Genomic DNA, 19,105 nt, shown 5'->3' with positions numbered 1-19,105 from the left:
GTCAACCTCGATGCATTCCAGCGTTAGGACTCCAAATACTTGAGAGGTTAAGTATACACCCGATTCAAGTTAAAAGAACGAACTGCATACTTCGTCACCAGAAGAAACTCAGACATATAAAACATCATGGTACATGTCGAAAATCTGCGGAACTTCTTTCATCGATGAACACCCACGTCTGGGAGTAACGTGCACTAATACCTTGATAACGTACGCGTTCACGCATGTACTTATGCGTACACGGCAAAAGAACCGCGCGAGAGTTGCAGCAAGGGACGCATATACGTATCACATTGACGAGTTCCCGCCCGAGTCGGCGGTTGGTCGTTGCTTTGACAGCTCCTCGTCTCTTCCAGGTAGCGCGCGAGTGCAAGAAAGAGAGAGAGACGACAGAGAGGGGGTCGTGGCGACCAGGACAGAACGGAACGAGAGACAAGCGGATAAGGACGGAGATAAGGGAGCGTGGGAGAGAGATAGGCAGCGTGAGCGAGCGAAAAAGTGCGAAGGGAAAAAACGAGGGAACGAGGAGAGAAGATTATGCAGAGGCACAGAGAGTCAGAAGAAGATGCATAGAAAACACGAAGGTACGAGAAGAAGAAAAGTGGCGGAAGGAAACGAGCAAGAACCGTTGATACAAAGAGAGATTAGAGAAAGAAGAGAGGAAACGGTAAAAACAGTGGAAAGTAACAAATACCTAGATTGGAAAGGTGAGAGGGGGGACTAAGAAAAGTACGGGAAAAAAGAGGAACGAGCGGAAAGAGTAGCGGTAGAAAAGAAGAGGAACGGTGGAAAAGGGACGGAGAAACCGCGTGTAAAAGAGGAACGCTGCAGGGGAGTGAAAGAGAGAGAAAGAAAGAGGGGTAGAGTGCTCGTATGGTCGGCTTGCCGCCTGCCGCGTAGTAGTAGCGTGCCGAGCGAGCAGCAAGCAGTGCTGAACGTCGTCGTCGTTTCTCAGTGTCGCCGCGGCGGTCGTGCCAGACGGTTCTCTTGTAGTAGTTTTTCGTGGTGCGCGCTCAACGTTCCGTTTCGTTTCGTTCTGTTCCGAGCGCGTTAATTTCGGTGCAACGTGCGACTTGTTTGGATTAAATTGGGTTAACGTATACTCACACAAGGACGTGTCTCCAGAGGATTATCGATTCGGTGGCAGTCTCGTATCGCTGTAAGAAATCATCTAGAAAATCTTCTAGGGAGAATAGATTTTTGAGCAGCTTGTCCAAGGATATCAATATTCAGTAGTGTGTGACAGTAATTACGACTTTATTGGCGGTCCTCATTCCTCGTTGCGGGGCACTTGTCGTAGAAAGGATCAGAGTTTGAAACATGCGTGAACGAGGAAACGCCGCACGAAACGAACGGCAGACGCGAGTTTGAAAAGTGTAACGACGCCAAACGCCACGTGCTACACGGGCGCCATCGCAGGCTGAATTTTGAATTTCGCGCGATACATACGGTGAAGTTTGGTTACCGTGGACGGTCCTAACGCGTTTTTCTCAGTGAAAAATCGTGGTTATTGGTGGTAATCTCTCTCGTGGCCGTAGAACACGGCGGGTGGCACATTGTAGCGTGCCTTGCGCCGCGTTTGTACAAGTGGATTTAACCTTGCGATCGAACACGTGGATGTACGCTGTCCTGTCGACGATGTCGTGATTCTGAGCGGCCAAGCTGTCTGCACGAAAATTCCAGGTTAAAAACATGTTTCGTCATTTTGACTTTCATCGCTTTGACTGATGTGTTTGCCTAAGGGTTATCTATGGTGTTATGTATAAGTAGCGTGCTTAATTATTTCTGATTATTCATTGTTGTTCATAATTATTCCAACATTTGTGATTCTAATATATGTACATATTTCTTTTCTTGTATGAATTAGTAACTCTAGTATATTTAACATATGCATTCTCTAGAAATGTATCATAAAAACTGAACTTTTTCAAAACAATACAAGAAATCATTTTCTTTTTCTCATATGTTTGACTAAGGTTAATATTATAGAATATACTACTTATATATACTCTAAGATTCCAATACTTACGAACAGTAGACAGATTTCGAAATGTAAACAACAGTCGAGCGTCGTTTATTTTCATGTCAACTAGCAAAAATATAAACGGAAATGATATTTATTTATTATGGTATGATTTTATCAAATCATTCGACACTCACGTACGCTATATGCATCGAGCTGTCAAACCTGGTTCTGTTGAGTGTCGAAAGTGAGGTGATAATCGTATTGACTTATCCCAGACCTAACCTAGATTGTGAAACCATTTGTTTTAGAATATTTCCCACAAATCCATCGTGGATGCTTGTACTGCAATTTCAGCGTTATTTACGTTTGACGTTAGATGCTATTTCAGATCGTTATCCTAGATAACCATCACTGTATTACTCTTATCGCTGGCTCCGTTATCACCTGACATTGGCGTTACATGAATATTACTATAGCAATAAAATCGGTGTTCTAAATTCAAGGTGACATAATTTATTCATTAACCGGAACAAAGAACAGCTGTTAACAGAGTATTCTTTCGAGATCTATCTGAAATTGACAATGGAAATCTTTACGAATCAGATATTTATGATTCTCGTTATAGTGGTTACTTCACTTTCTTTATATGTAGATATCTAATAATCGGGGTTTACTTTAAAACACATTTATGAACCTTACAAAGGTAAACTTTGAGACTGTTTCCTTCTTTTTTATAAATATTTTTTGGGACCACTAATTATTAGAATTTTGCATAAACATTAGATTCAAATATTATATTTATATTCTACTGGCTTTTAATGTTCCAAAATAATAATATTATAGGAAATAGTGTAATGAAAATAATACTAATGTAAAGAAAATAATACTACTTTAAAATATTAGATTAAAATAATTAGAATCAGAAAATAATATCAGAACTTTTATTTAAAACAGTTTATATTGTATTTTTATTTGTATTAGATATTATAACTTTAAAAGAAGTCAGCAATGAGTAAGCAATAAGTAAACACAATGCAAATGAATCTGTGGAATAATGTCGCTACTACTGTTAAGAAGAGTCCATTCGGTTATCTAATGCTGCTCATTATTGTTTGAACAATAGCTAATTTTAATTTTACTACTGTCGTATAATTATTCTTCATTGTCAAAGCATGACTGTGTCGTTCGGTATCATTATATTACGAAAGTACGACGAGGTATATTCAATTTATGCGAAGCTTCCTCATTAATTAGGTAGTTCATGCATATTGACTCGTATTATCATTGATTTTAAAACGAACTCAATTTGCGTTAAAAATTACAATCATCGTTTGTTTTGTTGCCTTGAAGATATTTATTTGAAATATAGGTCATAATATCACATATTCTCTTTAACAATAACGAGCATTAAGCTTTTTTTACAATTCTTTATTATCAACATTCTCATGGTAATCCTCATATTTATACTTTAGAAATATTATTTGTTAATAGTTATCATCATTAATTGTTCTAATATTTTGCAAATATTTTGGACGAATATTTTACGTGCATTATATCGATTGTCATAATTCACCAAAGTTTATGCAGACTACATTTCAACAATTTAACGTATTCTGCTTCGAGAAAAAACAATCGATACTTCGCTTGATTGGGTTAACCTGAAAAAGATTGGAAAATAACCGCTCGTATCGACGGAATAAAAAGGATCGTGTTGTTTGCGACGCAGTCATCCGCGTGTAGCTTTTAAACGAGTCGAAGAGAGTTGCTGGCTGGTCGCTGTGTAGTGCGCAGCAGCGACAAACGGTAGTAGTGGTTCGTAATCGGTCGATTTATCGAACTGCCGATCGGTATCTGCCGACGAGTCGTTCGGCGAGTATGCGCGATTCTCGAAGGCGAAATCCTGATTACGATTCTGTTCAATGTCGCAATGACATCATCGAGGATCATCATCCTCTTGGAATTCCTTGCCGATTAAATCTGCACGCGTCAATTGTGACCTCTTGTGTTGCCCGCCTGTGATATGTACCCCTGGTCCTACATTTTCCAACCACGAAAAATTTACGTGCATAAAGATGAATAATCATTTTATGATTTAGATTTGATTAACTATGTCATAAATGTAAAACGAATGTACATACTACGTTTAACATTAAATAAGACCTCGACATTTGTATTCGTTAATACTGTAAGATTAATTGATTTTAATATTAATACCTATTCTTTGATGTGGGACTAAGACAATTAGAAACGCTAAAATGATGTACCTATAAAATTTACTTCTACAATAGATACAAAATTGATTTCTTTTATTTGCAGCATTATCAATGACAAGAATCGATATATGATCGAAACATTACCATTCGAAATAAAATTCCTTTTACGTTGTCAAACGGAAGCTCGTTGATTGAAACCGCGGTGCTCCTGTCGACCTCCCTTTCCGCCATCTACCGCTATTTATCGCTATTTATCGCGATCTATCAAACGTTTCGAACGAACCAGATACAGAGTCGACAAAAGGGTCTTGATGTCGACAAGAGTTCCGGTATCGTTGTAACGTACGGCCGTTCCTATTCCAACAGTGTTTTCCTATTCCTTGTATTATCGCATAGAAGGGGTTCACATAGTCGCACAGAAAGCGAATTGTCGTCGTGTCAACTGTGAATGATTGCGAAACTAAAAAATCCAGTGCCGCGACAATGGCGCGTAGCCGGTACTTCATCCGAGCCAGGGGACCGAGCTATTTTCTGCGAGTCAAAACACACGCGATGCCGATGAGCAAATTTTGCGAACGTGTCGCGCTTTTAATCAACGATAGACCGTATTTAAGATTTCATAACACTTGCTATGCGATGTGTTCGTATGCTATTGTTCTCGATTATGGTATTGCAAAGACACTGCATCGAAGTCGTAATTAGAGGAAGTTCTATGGATGGTTAAGTAAGAAGGTGAGGAAATAACAAAGACAAAATTAGGCAAATTTTAATCGACCTTCTCAACATATTTCGTAAGACTAGTGCAAAGTCGTGGTAAATAAGAGATCAGAGATGAAGGATTTATGTATCTTTACAGTATGGACAGTCATGTGGAGTAATAAAATAGATACGACCAAACTGATAAAATTGTATAAATAATGTAAGATACATGGAATTGCAGAGCGAATATAATATTTAACGAATAAAATAAGTAATTTGACAGGTTTTTCTACATGTTTAATGTTTGAGTGGAATGGTGAAGTGTATGGACACGAAGAATAATTCTTGAAGACTACTTTGAAATTTAATTTATAGATAGTGATATTTATACTACTGATATTTCTAGGTCCTATGTGAAATGGTGTCTTTATTTTCGTAATAGAAATGTTGTCTATTTTGCCAAAGTTTACATTTCGTTGGAGTTTATACGAAAAGCAAGCTACAAGATGGATTCTTTCTTGTAAAGAGTTACATATTATAGGTAGCGATTGTCACGACCGATCGAATTCTTATGGGAAACACGTGCGAGCTACCGTGGATGGGATCACGAAAGTATTTCTTCGACCATAAATCGTTCTTACGTGATGTTTCCGGCGTGATCGACAGTCTGCCGACTTGTGAATGGCGGTCGGACATTTATCACCTCCGAATAAACATAATGCGCGTGTGTTTTCAGACTGTCGAGTCACACAGATATTTGTGTTTGTCGTAAGACTTGTACCGAGGACTCTCGTCTCGTCTGTGATAAGATTGTGACTTCGATTTTTCTCCACATTTTTCTCTTTTTTGAAACACACCAACGGTTATCGATCGCTGGAGATTGAAATAATTGGAAAGCAAACGAGTCTGTTATCGTTTCTCGCTAAAAAAAAGACGCATTTGAATTTTCTTTCGTTTACTTTATGCAATGGTTTGGCGAAACTCGTATTGGGTCGTTCATATATATTCACAGATCGTTATTAGCCGATCATGATTTTACAAAGTTTCGAAAATACAAAAAAATACTAAAATACTAAAATTTTTGGTCAGCTATTTTACTTTTTCAATAGTTTACATTTAGATAGAGCCCAACGCAACTTTCGGTGCATATGAAAGATCACGTGGGCAACACGTGTTGTTTGTCGTTTGGGAAAGACTACGCCCCTTCGATGTTCTGTTCCGCGCTGCAGCCTCTGTACACCCTACCGCAAGGAACTATGTTTAAAATCGCTCAGTCTCCTCCTTAGTTTCAGTACGTTCTTCATGAAGTATTTACAAATGCAAAAATTCTTTTCATTTAACTTTTCTTCTATTTGAGATTACTCCACTTTCGTTATACGTATATTTTATAATTCGTACATGATCTAGTTCGTAAAACAACGAAACTCGGCAAATCGTTTGAGAGAGCAGTCGCAGCGTCCAGTCCCTTTGATATTCCTTTACGATTTCATTCATAAGATCGGTTTGAATCGCATTGATCGAAAGAATGAAATCTACCAGTAACTCATCGAATAAAAAGAAAATGCTGGAGAAAACTATAAAAAGGAAACAGTTGTAGGTACGTGTAATCACGTACTCGCGTGGAATTCACGTAAAATAATCTCGAGTGACTGTGGTGAAGATAGCAGCCGTTGTTTATAGTCTCATGCCGTGCTGGTATTCATGATCGGAGATCGCGCTTTTAATGATGAGATTCGTTTTTGCCGCGGTTCCGTGGAAATACGTGGTTGGCATTCGTGTCCAGCGTCTTCGCGAAAAACTACATCGTGATTCATGATACACAGCACGATCCTCATACCAGCGGCTATAATCGAAAGGAACTTCCGATGCAAGACATTGCTAAATGTTTCTTTTCTTGACGAAGTGTAGGGACGATTAGGTTTGGAGCAGGGGAGGTCTATGTGTGAACGACTCAGCAGCCATACTGATCGACTGTATACGAGTGGTAGGTTAGTTTGAATTCGATTCGAATTCAATTACGTATATTCGATGTCCCGGCAGCAATCGAGTATTTATTCTTGATTGCTGGATAAAGCTATGTGTAGTATAAATTGATAATGCCAAAACTTCGAATTCGAAGGAAACATTGTTTAGAACATTTTGCTCATTTGGATGGTTTCTTGATGTCTTTTACGTGGAATAAATATATCGACTCAGTATGTTTTTCTTTCCTCGATAGAAAAATTGTTAATGGTCATTGGTCAATAATTAGTTTCTAAGTGACTGAAGAATAGTAATGTCATTTTCGAATAAGTATACCGCGATAGTTATAAATAGGTATTGTAGGAAAGAAGCTATTTGCTATCCACTGATTTATGATCGTAGCCAATAGAACTTTCTTCGATTTAAATGGAAACGCTGACTACGTTCGGAGAACCTCTCGGAACACGTCAACGCTTTCAGCAACGCTTTGATGCATCGCGTTGAAAAAGCCATGAAACCTGTTGAAGCAAATAAGCACACAAGAAACAGAAGCTGTCTAGTATCATGTGATTTACAATCGCAACCAGTACAATTCCTCCTCGATTCGAATGGAAACGCTGTATTCATAGAACCTTTTACATCGTAATACCAATACCGATACCATGCTAAACTCTGACTGAAAAGACATCTCTTACAAACTCAATAACTTACGAAACACAATAATATAATATTCTTGTTCTCACGAAAAATCATCATCGACAGCCCAGCCTTTCAAATAAGAATCACTCAGCTTTATTATACAATATAATTTACGAAGCAGCAGTTTGTTCAACAGTCTCTAATTTACAATTACGTTGGGTACGATCTCTTCGATTCGAACGGAAGCATCAATCTCGCCGCGAAGGAAGCCCTTTCAAGTCGATTACTACGACGTTTTGCGTCGCCAACGCGTTTCGTCTTCTCCCTTTTAAGCTTACTTCCCTCCCGCGTTCTGACTGTCATTTCTACTAAGCTTTACGCGCCTCTACAGAATCGACCGCATCACCGGTCATGATTTACATCCTGCATTTATGACGCAATGTAAAATCGCGCTGAAGTTTTCGCTGACTAGCGGACGCAGAGCCAGGAGCGGTTAAACGCCTTCTTCTCCTTCCGTGACCATTCCTCTCTATTTCCGGTGTTGCGCCTCTTCTCACGCACGCGTCTCTCTTTCACTTGTATGTCTCTTGTAGTATATTATATGAAACACGATATTAGTTAGGTTGATCAACAAGTTCTATTGTCAAATTTTGCTTGTATATTTGCGACTTTACTCGAAGGTTTCTACAAATGGCAAGTACATTGTTGAATTTAGATGATAATTTATAAAGATGTGGGCTAATATTGTTCTGTAACAAAAAATTGCAGACAATAAAATTTGTAAAATATAGCTTTCATCGTTTTCTTCGTATGGATTGATAGTTCGACTAGATTTTTACGAAACTTTGAGTCAGAGGCACTGGAGGAATAATTTAGCAATAAAAATGAAAAATTCTGGATTTTGAATTGAATTCTTTAAATTAAATTTAAATGGAAATTCTGGATCTGGATTTTAATCCTTAAGTCCGGTTGCTTCCACAGATAATACGTCCCTGTATTATAACTGAGATTGAACGTAAAGGATTTTTGGTTATTTATGTTCGCATATCTCGGTTTTGAATGGGATTACCGCTTGGTTCTGCTTCCTTTCGTGTTACGAAGTACGTACCGTCAAATGGAACTTGATAATGCCGAGGAAATAATGTAATTACTTATATAAAAATTCTAAACACAAAAATATTTTTATTTCGATTCTTTTTATTACTTACTATAAATAGTTTAAAAGTAAAATATACAAAATTTTCTCGGATTTTATTGGATATGCCTTATCGAAATTAGTCTTTCTTTATTTATCTAAAAACGAATTGTAAGTTTTCCGATAATTTAATACAATTAATCGCGTGTAAAAGGTTTTCAAATTCCCAGTGAGACGGTCGAATGAATCGTTTAGCAGAAATCGAGGTGAAAGGCTTGCCTATCGTTCGGCGTTGCATAAAAATGATTTATTACAGAGTCGATTGTACTCAGTGAAGAAGATATCACATCGACATTTTATATGCAATGCCGTGTTCCCTGCGCGGCACGCACCGCTCGCAAAAATGAGACGTCCGTTAATTTTTATGGAACAGCGCTGACGATGACTGACGCAGAAAACGGTTAAAGCGCATTCTCCTCCGTCTATCTTTCAATGGTTTATCGTATGACCGCAGACATCTGTATATCTAGCAGTACGATGTATGAAATATTTATGCGCAACCCGGCCTTTATTCACTTGACATCAATGTGCTTCCCCCTTTTGCGATGCGTTGGTAGCGATGCGTCCACATTATCGGATCGAACGTTCGTATACTCGCCGAATAATGCTTTTGCGTGCACGGGTTTTTTTCTCTTCTACGATAAAAACCTCGATGTTCCATCGAGATGCATTTAATCGTTGACGTTCAGAGGAAAATAAAAATATGGGGTGTAACATCGAGTAAGAACTTGATATAGGTAGGAAGGAAGAAATGGTTATTGGAGTGATGGAATTTTTTCGTTGTTTGTTTATGTTATAAAGAATTGCTAGATATTTTTTTTTTGTAGAGCGATGATTAGTGAAAAACAGAATATTTGAAATCTTAGATTTTATTCATTTGTAACATTTTAATGAATTGTATGCTACTTATATTTGCATTAAACATCGAGACATTTAAGTAAGTATTATTTGAGAGAACGTAAGAAATATAAAACCAACAGTTACACATACGTATTATATGTATACGTACTATATACGTGTACATAAATAGTTTCAAATCGATTGCACGCACATTATATAATATTGAACTATCGTTTCGTCGCGTTTATATTTCAATATTTTAATGCATATATTCGCGAGGCATTAAGTCCACGGCTGGCAACGCACCGTTTAGTTTCAATACTTTTTCCTTTTTTCCCTAGTAACAAGCGACTTGCGGTATGAGGTTTAAATATGTTGTAAATTCTTCGTTCAACTGATAGGTTTATCGACAAAGAAGAAGGCGCGCGGTGCATCTGAATGTACATACACGTCAGTTGGACGAAGTAATTTATTATTTGAGAAGTATTCGCTGTTAATAAAGCCCGGTACTATGTAGGAAGCTAAGCTGTTCGTGAACGCAAGAAACAATGACTAAAACGATGCAAAATTAACGAGCCTGTTTGAGCAACAAGAGTTTGGAACTGACTTGTCGTTGTCGCTGATTCTTTTTGTTTTCCAACAACGTGATGGATATTAATAGTTACGCCAATATAGTACTTCTTATTAAGGAATACTAATAAGTCAGACTTATTATCGAAATTGAGAAATTTCAGTTTATTATCGTAAGATTGGTAGATGAAATTTTCAGGTATATTTTAAGAATCTAAATAATACATACTGTACGATAAAACTTTTTAAAATGATTTACAACCTGATTGATAAATTATTATTATTTTACATTTACATATTATTATTTTATCGAACCACATTGACAGCTTTATTTTTTAAGTAAATTTATACTAAATCCAACAGGTGTTCTAATACTTATAGCCGACAGTTTACAGGTAAAGTCGACTCTGTCAATTTTGTGACACGTTAAGACATTCAGTGACATGAAGTTTACAAATAGTAGAGAAGTAAGATAGAAGTACAGTTATTAAGCAATCTCGTTCATCGTCTTTCACTGAAAAAAGCGCGGCTCGATATACTCAGCACCATTGTAAACGCATGGTTTACTTATGCGTGGCTCTCGATGAATTATAACCGTGCAAAACTGTAGCTTGACTTTTATCTTTTGAAAGCATGCTACGCTTTCTCGTGAATCATATTTGTTTTCCAGGCAGGGTTGGGATATACGGGTTCGGGTACAATTTTTATTCGCACGACTGATTTCGACATTGCGGAACGTTCGACTTCGGGACGCGGAAAGGATACTTCATCATCGTTCACGAAACGCGTGCGCGCTCGCGCGGTAACACGCGCTTTAAAATTATGCCTGACGTGTCTACTACTTTCACGTAGAATTACATAGCCGAACGAGTTCCGTTCGACGAGCTCTCGTATGTAACTCGCGTGGCTCTTGCAAAATCGAAACAACGATTCGCGGGACACGTAAATGTCGCTCCCTTTAGGGCACGGTTATGATTCTCGACGACCTCTTACTTTCGCTACGCGCGGAGCGAGAAAAGTCTCAAATTGCTCCATTAGTTACTTGGGAATTATCATTTCACTACGGAACTGTTGGATAGGGAAAGAGGACGCAGACAAACATATGACTAACCGCTTTGAATTATCGATTTGTCTTCGGTAGAAATGCGCTATTATAGTATTTTTAAGGAATAAATCTTATTTGCTTTTTACTGAAGGTTAATTTAAATGATTCAGGAAATGAAGACGATCTAATAGATAATAGGAACGATAGATGGAGGTAAACGAGGAGTTGTGATAAAAATAGCATTCAGAGATGATGTTAAATAAAAAATATCACATGCTTTATTACATAGAGTGATTCATGAAAGTGTTCAAACATTTATTGTAGGAAACTTTGATGGTTATATTATGTATATTACGTATAGTGTATGTATATTATGTATATTATGTGATATTATGTATATTATGTAAAGCTTGTTGAAACTTCACTAGCATTGTAATGGGACACGGCTATTAGGATTATGTTGGTTCTGTGTACATTTTCGAATTTGTTTCAAATATTACTGATACCTATAATTATGATAACTGTGTTCGATCACAGTGGTGATAAAATGTTCATATTCTATTAATAATTCTAACTATTCTAATAATATAAAACATACGATACATTCATCAAGGATTTTCATTTTAATTGTTGAAATATTTCCACGGGTATATATCAAATTCAAAATAACAAATCATAGAATTGCTCGTCGAATATCTTTGTCGTTTGCTCAGTCGTGCACAGAAGTGGCTTCGGAGGAAATTGAAAACAATTATAGACAATTAAAGAGCGAGGGGCTATTGTCGCTGCGAATGAAAGCTTTCTGTCGGCAGTCGTGCATGAAATTAAACAAAAGAGGAAGCCAAGAAACGGACGGGCTCCAAATGATGTAAATACTCGTGAAAAACATTGTCATCATGAGTTTCAGGTCACAGGAAGTCTGGAAAGTGTGGGCCGTTTTCCTTTGATAGAACAAATAATGATACCGCGATAGCTATGTCTTCAAATCTCTATCATGAAGTAGGAAATGAAAGTATTTCATGATAGGACTTCCTGTATTTCGAGAATCTGAGAAACTGAGAGTCATCCTGATAAAGTAAAATTAATTGCTTTGAAAAAGAAGGCCGAAGGATTTCTTTCAAAATGGATAATTTTCTTATATTAGATTATTCGGAAGGTTCGTAGTATTTTTATTATGAATCTCTGGCGCGTAATGATATGGTTGTACAAATACTCTTTTTACATAAATGCTGAAAATAACGAAGGAGAAGTATAATCAAAATTCGTTCATAAAACAGGTTTCCTTTTTTCAACGAAACAATGCTAAACTAATATATTATTCAATAAAATACTAATTCTTTGAAAATGCATATCTAACCCGAACCTCCTTAAATTTCGCTATGAACATATTTTCTAAACAACCTAATAAAGTACGTAGCTTAACCCGAAAGCAGCGTAGAGCATAACCGTAATTCGTACAAAAAATATGACTCTACGACAACTAACGATAAGTGCCAATCATGATTGCACGTTATTGGTCGTGAGTCACCAAGAAAATTAAATTCCCACGCGTGATTTTCTACTTCTTTACATCGCTGTACACCGCCAATAGACGCATCGCGTGTTCGCGGAACCGACATTATCACCGTGATTTCCACGTTAGAGCTCTCATCGAACAAACAAGTGAAACATCATCCTCGACACTAGACTTCGACGTCAAATAACGAGCAAATTAATTTGTGTCGTTGTTCGTCAAAGGCTCGACCGAAAAAAATAGCAGTCCGGTATAAGTATATGCAGAAAAAAAAGGAAGATTGTCATCGTTGCGTAGTGCTGAGAGAATACTCGTGCTTCTAATTAGACAAATAGAGGATCAATGGATCGCGAGAATCGCAGCGTTGTCGTTCATGTGAAGATCCTTGATGTTTCCCTCTTTGTTACCTCGTGGCTTCCTCTCTGTCTGTATCTCGCGTCCTTATATATATCGAAATCGACCGCGTGTAAAACCAGTTCTGCGACTCGAGGATCGCGAGAGGATAGAGCACCTTATACTCGGTGCACGCGGCTTCTCAAGCAAAATGGTTCACACTGATCACGCTTCATTGTATTTTTCCTGGCCTCACCTTCCTCTACGCATGCATCCATCGTGGTTCTCCGCTTGTGGATAGTCTGACCCATTCAGGGTATCTCTTCGTTTAGCCGTGTATCGTGTGTCGCTTTTACTTAACTGCGAGGCCGAGCACTCCGCGTCGTGTTCGTCGCGATCCGAAGTGCTTCGAGACTTCTGCAACGATAGCTCGTCGTCGCTTTGTGGCTGCCAAGTGTTTTCTCGCGTGACACTCTGTTTTACATGGAAGAGGGAGTGAAATGTGACGAAGTGCGTCGAACACTTTGCCACGTGGTGTTGATTTCGTCTCGATGGAGCCACGAGCTCGATGATTTTTCATGTTAAGAAAAAATCTGGATATTTGCGGATGATGATCGTCGTTGGTTTTGAAAAATTGTAATTTGTTGACTGCGAATTTAATATATTCGTTTATGACTACATCGAATGTACTTTTTTTTAAAGAAGTGTATTTTAATGACGGTCAAATGTCAGCTGGATTATGAATGGTTTGTCACGAAGTGGACAGAATTATTTACATATTTTTACGGAGAAACGAGTATTTTTGTGTACAGCCTTTTTCTGGTCTTTTAAAATTATGCGAAGAATTTTGAATAAAATAAATTTTAAAACGTGATTTATTCAAGTAGCAGAAATAACTTGTTGCGCAAAAAAGCAATATAATCACACCAATTAACTTATCACTAGATCTCGAATGTTTATGCAAATTTATTTTTTTATGAACTCGACTAAAAAGTGGAATCTAAGCAGAGATTTGTTTCACACGTTAATTACTAAAACCTGTGCTACGTACTTTATATATTTTTGCATATTATATGTATTCTATGCATTTTCGTATTTTTAAGTTTTGTATAAGTGCATAAACATCCGCAATCTAGTTATTACTCTCGATAAATCGGCGAACAGAGCCAGTCGTTCTCCCAGTGACATTTGAAACGAATTGGTATCGGAGCATATATTCCGCGCGTGCACTGTTCGGGACACGCAATTGTGCAGACCTTCGACTGTCAATCGACATTATGAGAATGTCAAAGCATAAGAGAACATTGGCTGAACAAAAGGACATTGACGATCGCGGCGCCGCGCAATACTTGGTAATTAAAGGGTGCACGCGAGAGGGAAGACGCGAGCTGGAATCTAATCGCGCGTAGACCGCGCTTTCGATACGAAATCCGTCGTTCATCGGCATCCCATGAATCTCCGCTCTTTTCTTGGCGTCGCTTAAACAAACACCGCGTCTGAACCGATTCGAGACATGCCAGCGTTTCCTTATTCTCCTGCAGCCGAGACGACGCGACGTGCCGTTTATTTAAATTGCTGCAGTGCCTGCTGGCTACGGTTGAAACATTTTAATTTCGCATTATGGGAGACCGCCGTTTATTTTCCAGACGGATTACTCGGTTGCCCGGATAATCGTTTGTTATGGAATTACGCGAAAACCCTCTGGAGTCCGTGAACCTTCGTCTTCTTCTACCTTTTTTGCTTACATATGGAAGTGAAATGAAGGATGCTGTTCCCCGGAAATTTGTTTGGACAATTATGGTTCCTTCTTAGAGACATTTGCGAAACTTAGGATAGAAGTTTCTGTTGAACATTCTTCTACCAGTAATGCAGTATATACACCTTACAATAAAAGGATAAATAAAACTCATAGTTGAATTTACTAGCAGTTAAGACTAAGCGTTTCTCTATTCATAAGCTCGTCACTGTACGAACTGTAGATTATTATTTTTATAAAACAATAACCATCGATAATATCTTATCTATTGGTTAGTTGTTTAACATGTTATTTGGTTAGTAATCGATAATCAAACATTACGTATTGCAAATAAAAGCTTTGTTAATCGTTAACGCTTGTATTCGCATGGTATATGGAATCGTTACATATAGAGTTTAAGACCTTTCTGTTTTGAATGCATATATTTGCACTGTGTGATAACTGAATGGCAGATGGAAATTCACGTCAAATTGGCTGTTTTATATCAAAAAATGAAAATGGTACCTTATATCTGAGCAATTAAATCTTGTAACCGTTTAAAGAAGACGAATGTTTGTATAAATGAGTCAGACGAAATCTCATTTCTTCTGTGTGCAACGTCATTACTTGTGCCTCTGCTGGATCATTATCATTAAGATGTTGGCATATCAGTTAATTACTATGATTGCAAGGAAGGTTCATAGTCGAAATATTAGTCAGCGATTGTAATTTTTCTCTATTTTCAATTTATGGAGTTGATCAATGTGGCTTCTAAACGGCTCATTTATTATTCAATTAGAGAACGAAGTTTGTAAACTACCACAAACGCGAATTTCTTTGAAATTAAAGATCCTGTTAAATTGACACTGATAACACCGTGTTCGTTACCCGTGAAGGTACCAACTCGATGTTTTCTAGTTACACGTTCCCTAAAACCTCTCATTAAGTACTCAAGGGGTAAATTTAGATGGTGCAAGCGTTAAACTGTAAGTCATGCTTCAGTAATAACCTTCGTCATGTAATCATCTCGATCGCGTCGTATTTTCAATATACCTTGAATTCCTCTAAGTGCGCGTCAGGATAATTACATGTTACACACCATAGTAACATTCAATTAACGATGAAGATGTAATAAGTAACACGACGTGTCAACATTGTAATGAAGGGAGTTACTTAACGATATTCTAAGTGGCGCCAAGTTTATGCCTTTTATTACAAAGTCGACTATGATTAGTTTTAAACCCATCCATTTTGCGATTACCAACATATACATATAGTTTTCCCCTAGCTACGAATCTTCTCTGTGATTATCTTTTAAAATCAATTTTGACCAGTAACCAGAAATGAAAAAAGAAATACGGGATGTTTCATCAATTATGTTACAATCGGTATAATTAAATATCTAGTGTAATTAAATAATGTTTCATAAATTTTTCAATACGTTTTTTAAAAGACCCTTTGACATATGAGAACTGGAAGTTAGGTAACGTTAGACTCGTTAACACAAACTCGAAGGAGGTTCATAGACCTCGCTAAGAGATAGGTAACCTTGCAAGGCCTCCTCGCAACCTCTCTCTCCCAGCAAGGAACCCGCTACAAGACATTCAATGGAAGGAGACGAGAACTGGAAAGAGCCTGCTTACCCAGGATGTTGGATGCTCGTGGTATTTAGCAGCCGTTAATGGTTCTAAACAGCTCTTATGGAATGGGCAGTTCCAGTCTATTTCTTTCTCTTTCGCTCCTCCGCGAAGAGACGCAGATTCGACGAGTACTCGGAGAAGCGGTCGTTCAGTTTGCGTCGACCTTCGTCGATTACGCTAATTCTGTAAGGTAACAGCTGGGCAAAGCCTGATTCGGATCCCGTCGAAAATCGCGGCGAACCATTATGATTACAACTCGTCTGTTACATTCTCATTTGCGTTTACAACCGGTCTGGCTGGCAGAGCTGTTGCGAATTTCCGTTTTCCTAAGCGATGTGGCTGGTTGACTCATATTTACGAAGCGAGACGAACGTCGGTTTTTCTTCGAACATTCCTCGTCAGTGAATCCGGAGTAGGTAAGGCAGAGAGTCAAGATCATTAACAATCCTTTCCCTCAGGCATTCTTCGTCACGGTTTACCGATCGATCAGATGTTCCGTCCGGCAGTGTATATAGTCTCTTTGTGCTTTACCAAGTTCTTGTTGCGGTAGCCAACAGACATGACTCAGACTTTATTAGACATTCCGTTGAACGTACGGCAAGAAGATAGTACGAAGCTTGCGTTCCCCGTTTTTACGCTTTCGAGATAAAACATTACGCTTTTACGAGATAAAATAAAAAGAAAAACATTTGTCTATCGATATTGAAGACTCATATTGGTAGATTCAAGATCTATATAGAAATAATTGGTTTTTGTTGAAAAAAATCATAATTAAACTAGTATGTTTATTTTTCTTATTTCTGTATACGTTTTCAAATTGCTATAAAATTTCATCAATACAACCATGATAGTCGTGCCTAACTACGATGCTAAAGAACTTTTAAAATGTACTATATAATACATAATATACAGGGTGGTTGGTAACTGGTGGTACAAGCGGAAAGAGGGTGATTCTACGCGAAAAAAGAAGTCGAAAATATAGAATAAAAATTTTTTTTTAATTTTTTTTCTTTTTTCAAATTTTTCCATCGAGACAACGATCTACAGTGAGATCCTTTATAACGAGACGCGATAAAGTGCACGCGTACCGAGCGAAAATTCAAAGTTGATTTTCTCGAAAACAAAGCCTCAAACGAAAAATTTTTATTCTATATTTTCGACCTCTTTTTTCGCGTAGAATCACCCCCTTTCCGCTTGTACCACCAGTTACCAACCACCCTGTATATCTACATAAGTATTATGTATGGTAAGTATTTGAATACTTTCATGAACCACCGTACATGTCTTCTATGTCCAGATTATTCCTGACCTTACCCATATGTATTTCTTTAATCCTTCGCCAAGAATATATATGTATGTCAAAACATGCATCCCTTCTTCCTTGACCTAAAGCGCGGTTGGTCGGCTACTCTTTGACACTTTAATGCGTAGGGTGCGAGGAGGCAACGGTTATGTCGCAATCGTAATACACTTTGTAATTACCGGTCGTCATTATGATCGTGCTACTCGAGTTGACGCGATGATTACGGTGCACCGACGTAAATAAATCGCGAATGCTCGGCTACGGTTCGTGGCCACTGAACAGCCCGCAGCAACGAGCACGATCAGGTAGTGCACAGCGATTAACGCAGCGACGGCCTCGCTTGTACGGAGTTATCGCGGCTGAGATTGAATTTTACCTGGCAACCGTCCGAGTCGCGAGCTTTTTGTTTGTCGGACGTGTCTGACTCGACGTCCGCCGTTTTTGTTCAGGCTACTCGAGTTGGGTGGTGCGACGCTTTCTTCTAAGCTGTCAGCGTTTAAATCTCATTTACAAGGTAAATTTGGATACGCTGAGTGATCGTACATACATCGTGTTCCTTGATTTCAACTCATTAATACACAAGGTTAATAGCAAGTTTCATATAACAAGATCATGACTTGTAGAAGCGGATTATAGCAGTTTCTTATTGTAGGTTACTGGGGCAAAATTGTGTTTATGGCTCGACATATCGTTAGCGTCCTCATGTATTAGATATTAGAATTGAACTTTCAAATTTAGTGTTAAGATTTACATATAAATTACAGTTTTCGTGCGCCAAGTTTAGTTTCTCGCTGTTCGAAGGTATTAAAGGATGTGGAAAATTTCTGGGCTTCTTATTAATTTTTATATTATATTGCACAATTAATCGTTAAATATTTAAAGCATTTTCTGATAGTTTAAAAATATATACAAAATTTATTAATAAACAGAACTTAATTCCTATTACCTTTACCATAATACTATGATGATCTATTTCTAAATTATTTTATATCTGCCAATCATAAGAATATTCTAACTACAATTCATTTTATAAAATAGAGTGTCTGTCACATATTTTAACATCTCTCATCTACATTCATAAGTCTATCAAAATCCATCACAAAGAGTTTCCATTCAAATTTCAATTCTCCTTCTTATTACCTCTACGTTTCTCACAAACAAATGTCATTCTATGCAGATAATCTTTGAATCTTCGAATTTCGCTCCGATTGGTCTCTCGTACAAATCGGTATTCAAGCAATTAAGGTAGTCGGTATCGCCCGATCATCTACGTTTGATTCAGAAGAATTTTCCCTCTCTTTCCTCTGACGACACATAACGGCATCGTTGCGTCACGTGGCCAAGGATCGACGAATCCTCAAGACCCGCGCATAAGCACCACATAATAACGAAGTTTATCTTCAAAGAACGAAGCTAGTCGGAATCGTAGAGTCGCGTGATTAACTAGCCAAG

At 37.9% G+C, this 19,105-nt stretch overlaps 1 protein-coding gene across 2 annotated transcripts in view; it reads left to right on the top strand.

The window, feature by feature from the left end:
- The first annotated feature begins 358 nt into the window (after nucleotides 1-358).
- The window catches only part of LOC117238983 (rho GTPase-activating protein 7), a 349,400-nt gene continuing 330,653 nt past the window's right edge, over nucleotides 359-19,105 (top strand). The window contains exon 1 of one of the 2 annotated variants that reach the window (XM_033504242.1): nucleotides 359-1,683. The gene's annotated coding sequence lies outside the window, so the exon portion shown is untranslated. The remainder of the gene's footprint in view (nucleotides 1,684-19,105) is intronic. The other variant, XM_033504244.1, reaches the window with a different exon arrangement.

Source organism: Bombus vosnesenskii, unplaced genomic scaffold, assembly GCF_011952255.1.
Source record: "Bombus vosnesenskii isolate JDL3184/JDL3185 unplaced genomic scaffold, Bvos_JDL3184-5_v1.1 scf7180000013788, whole genome shotgun sequence".
Lineage (NCBI taxonomy): Eukaryota > Metazoa > Arthropoda > Insecta > Hymenoptera > Apidae > Bombus > Bombus vosnesenskii.
Note: the sequence above shows the minus strand (reverse complement) of the source record. Positions and strands in the feature narration are given on the sequence as shown.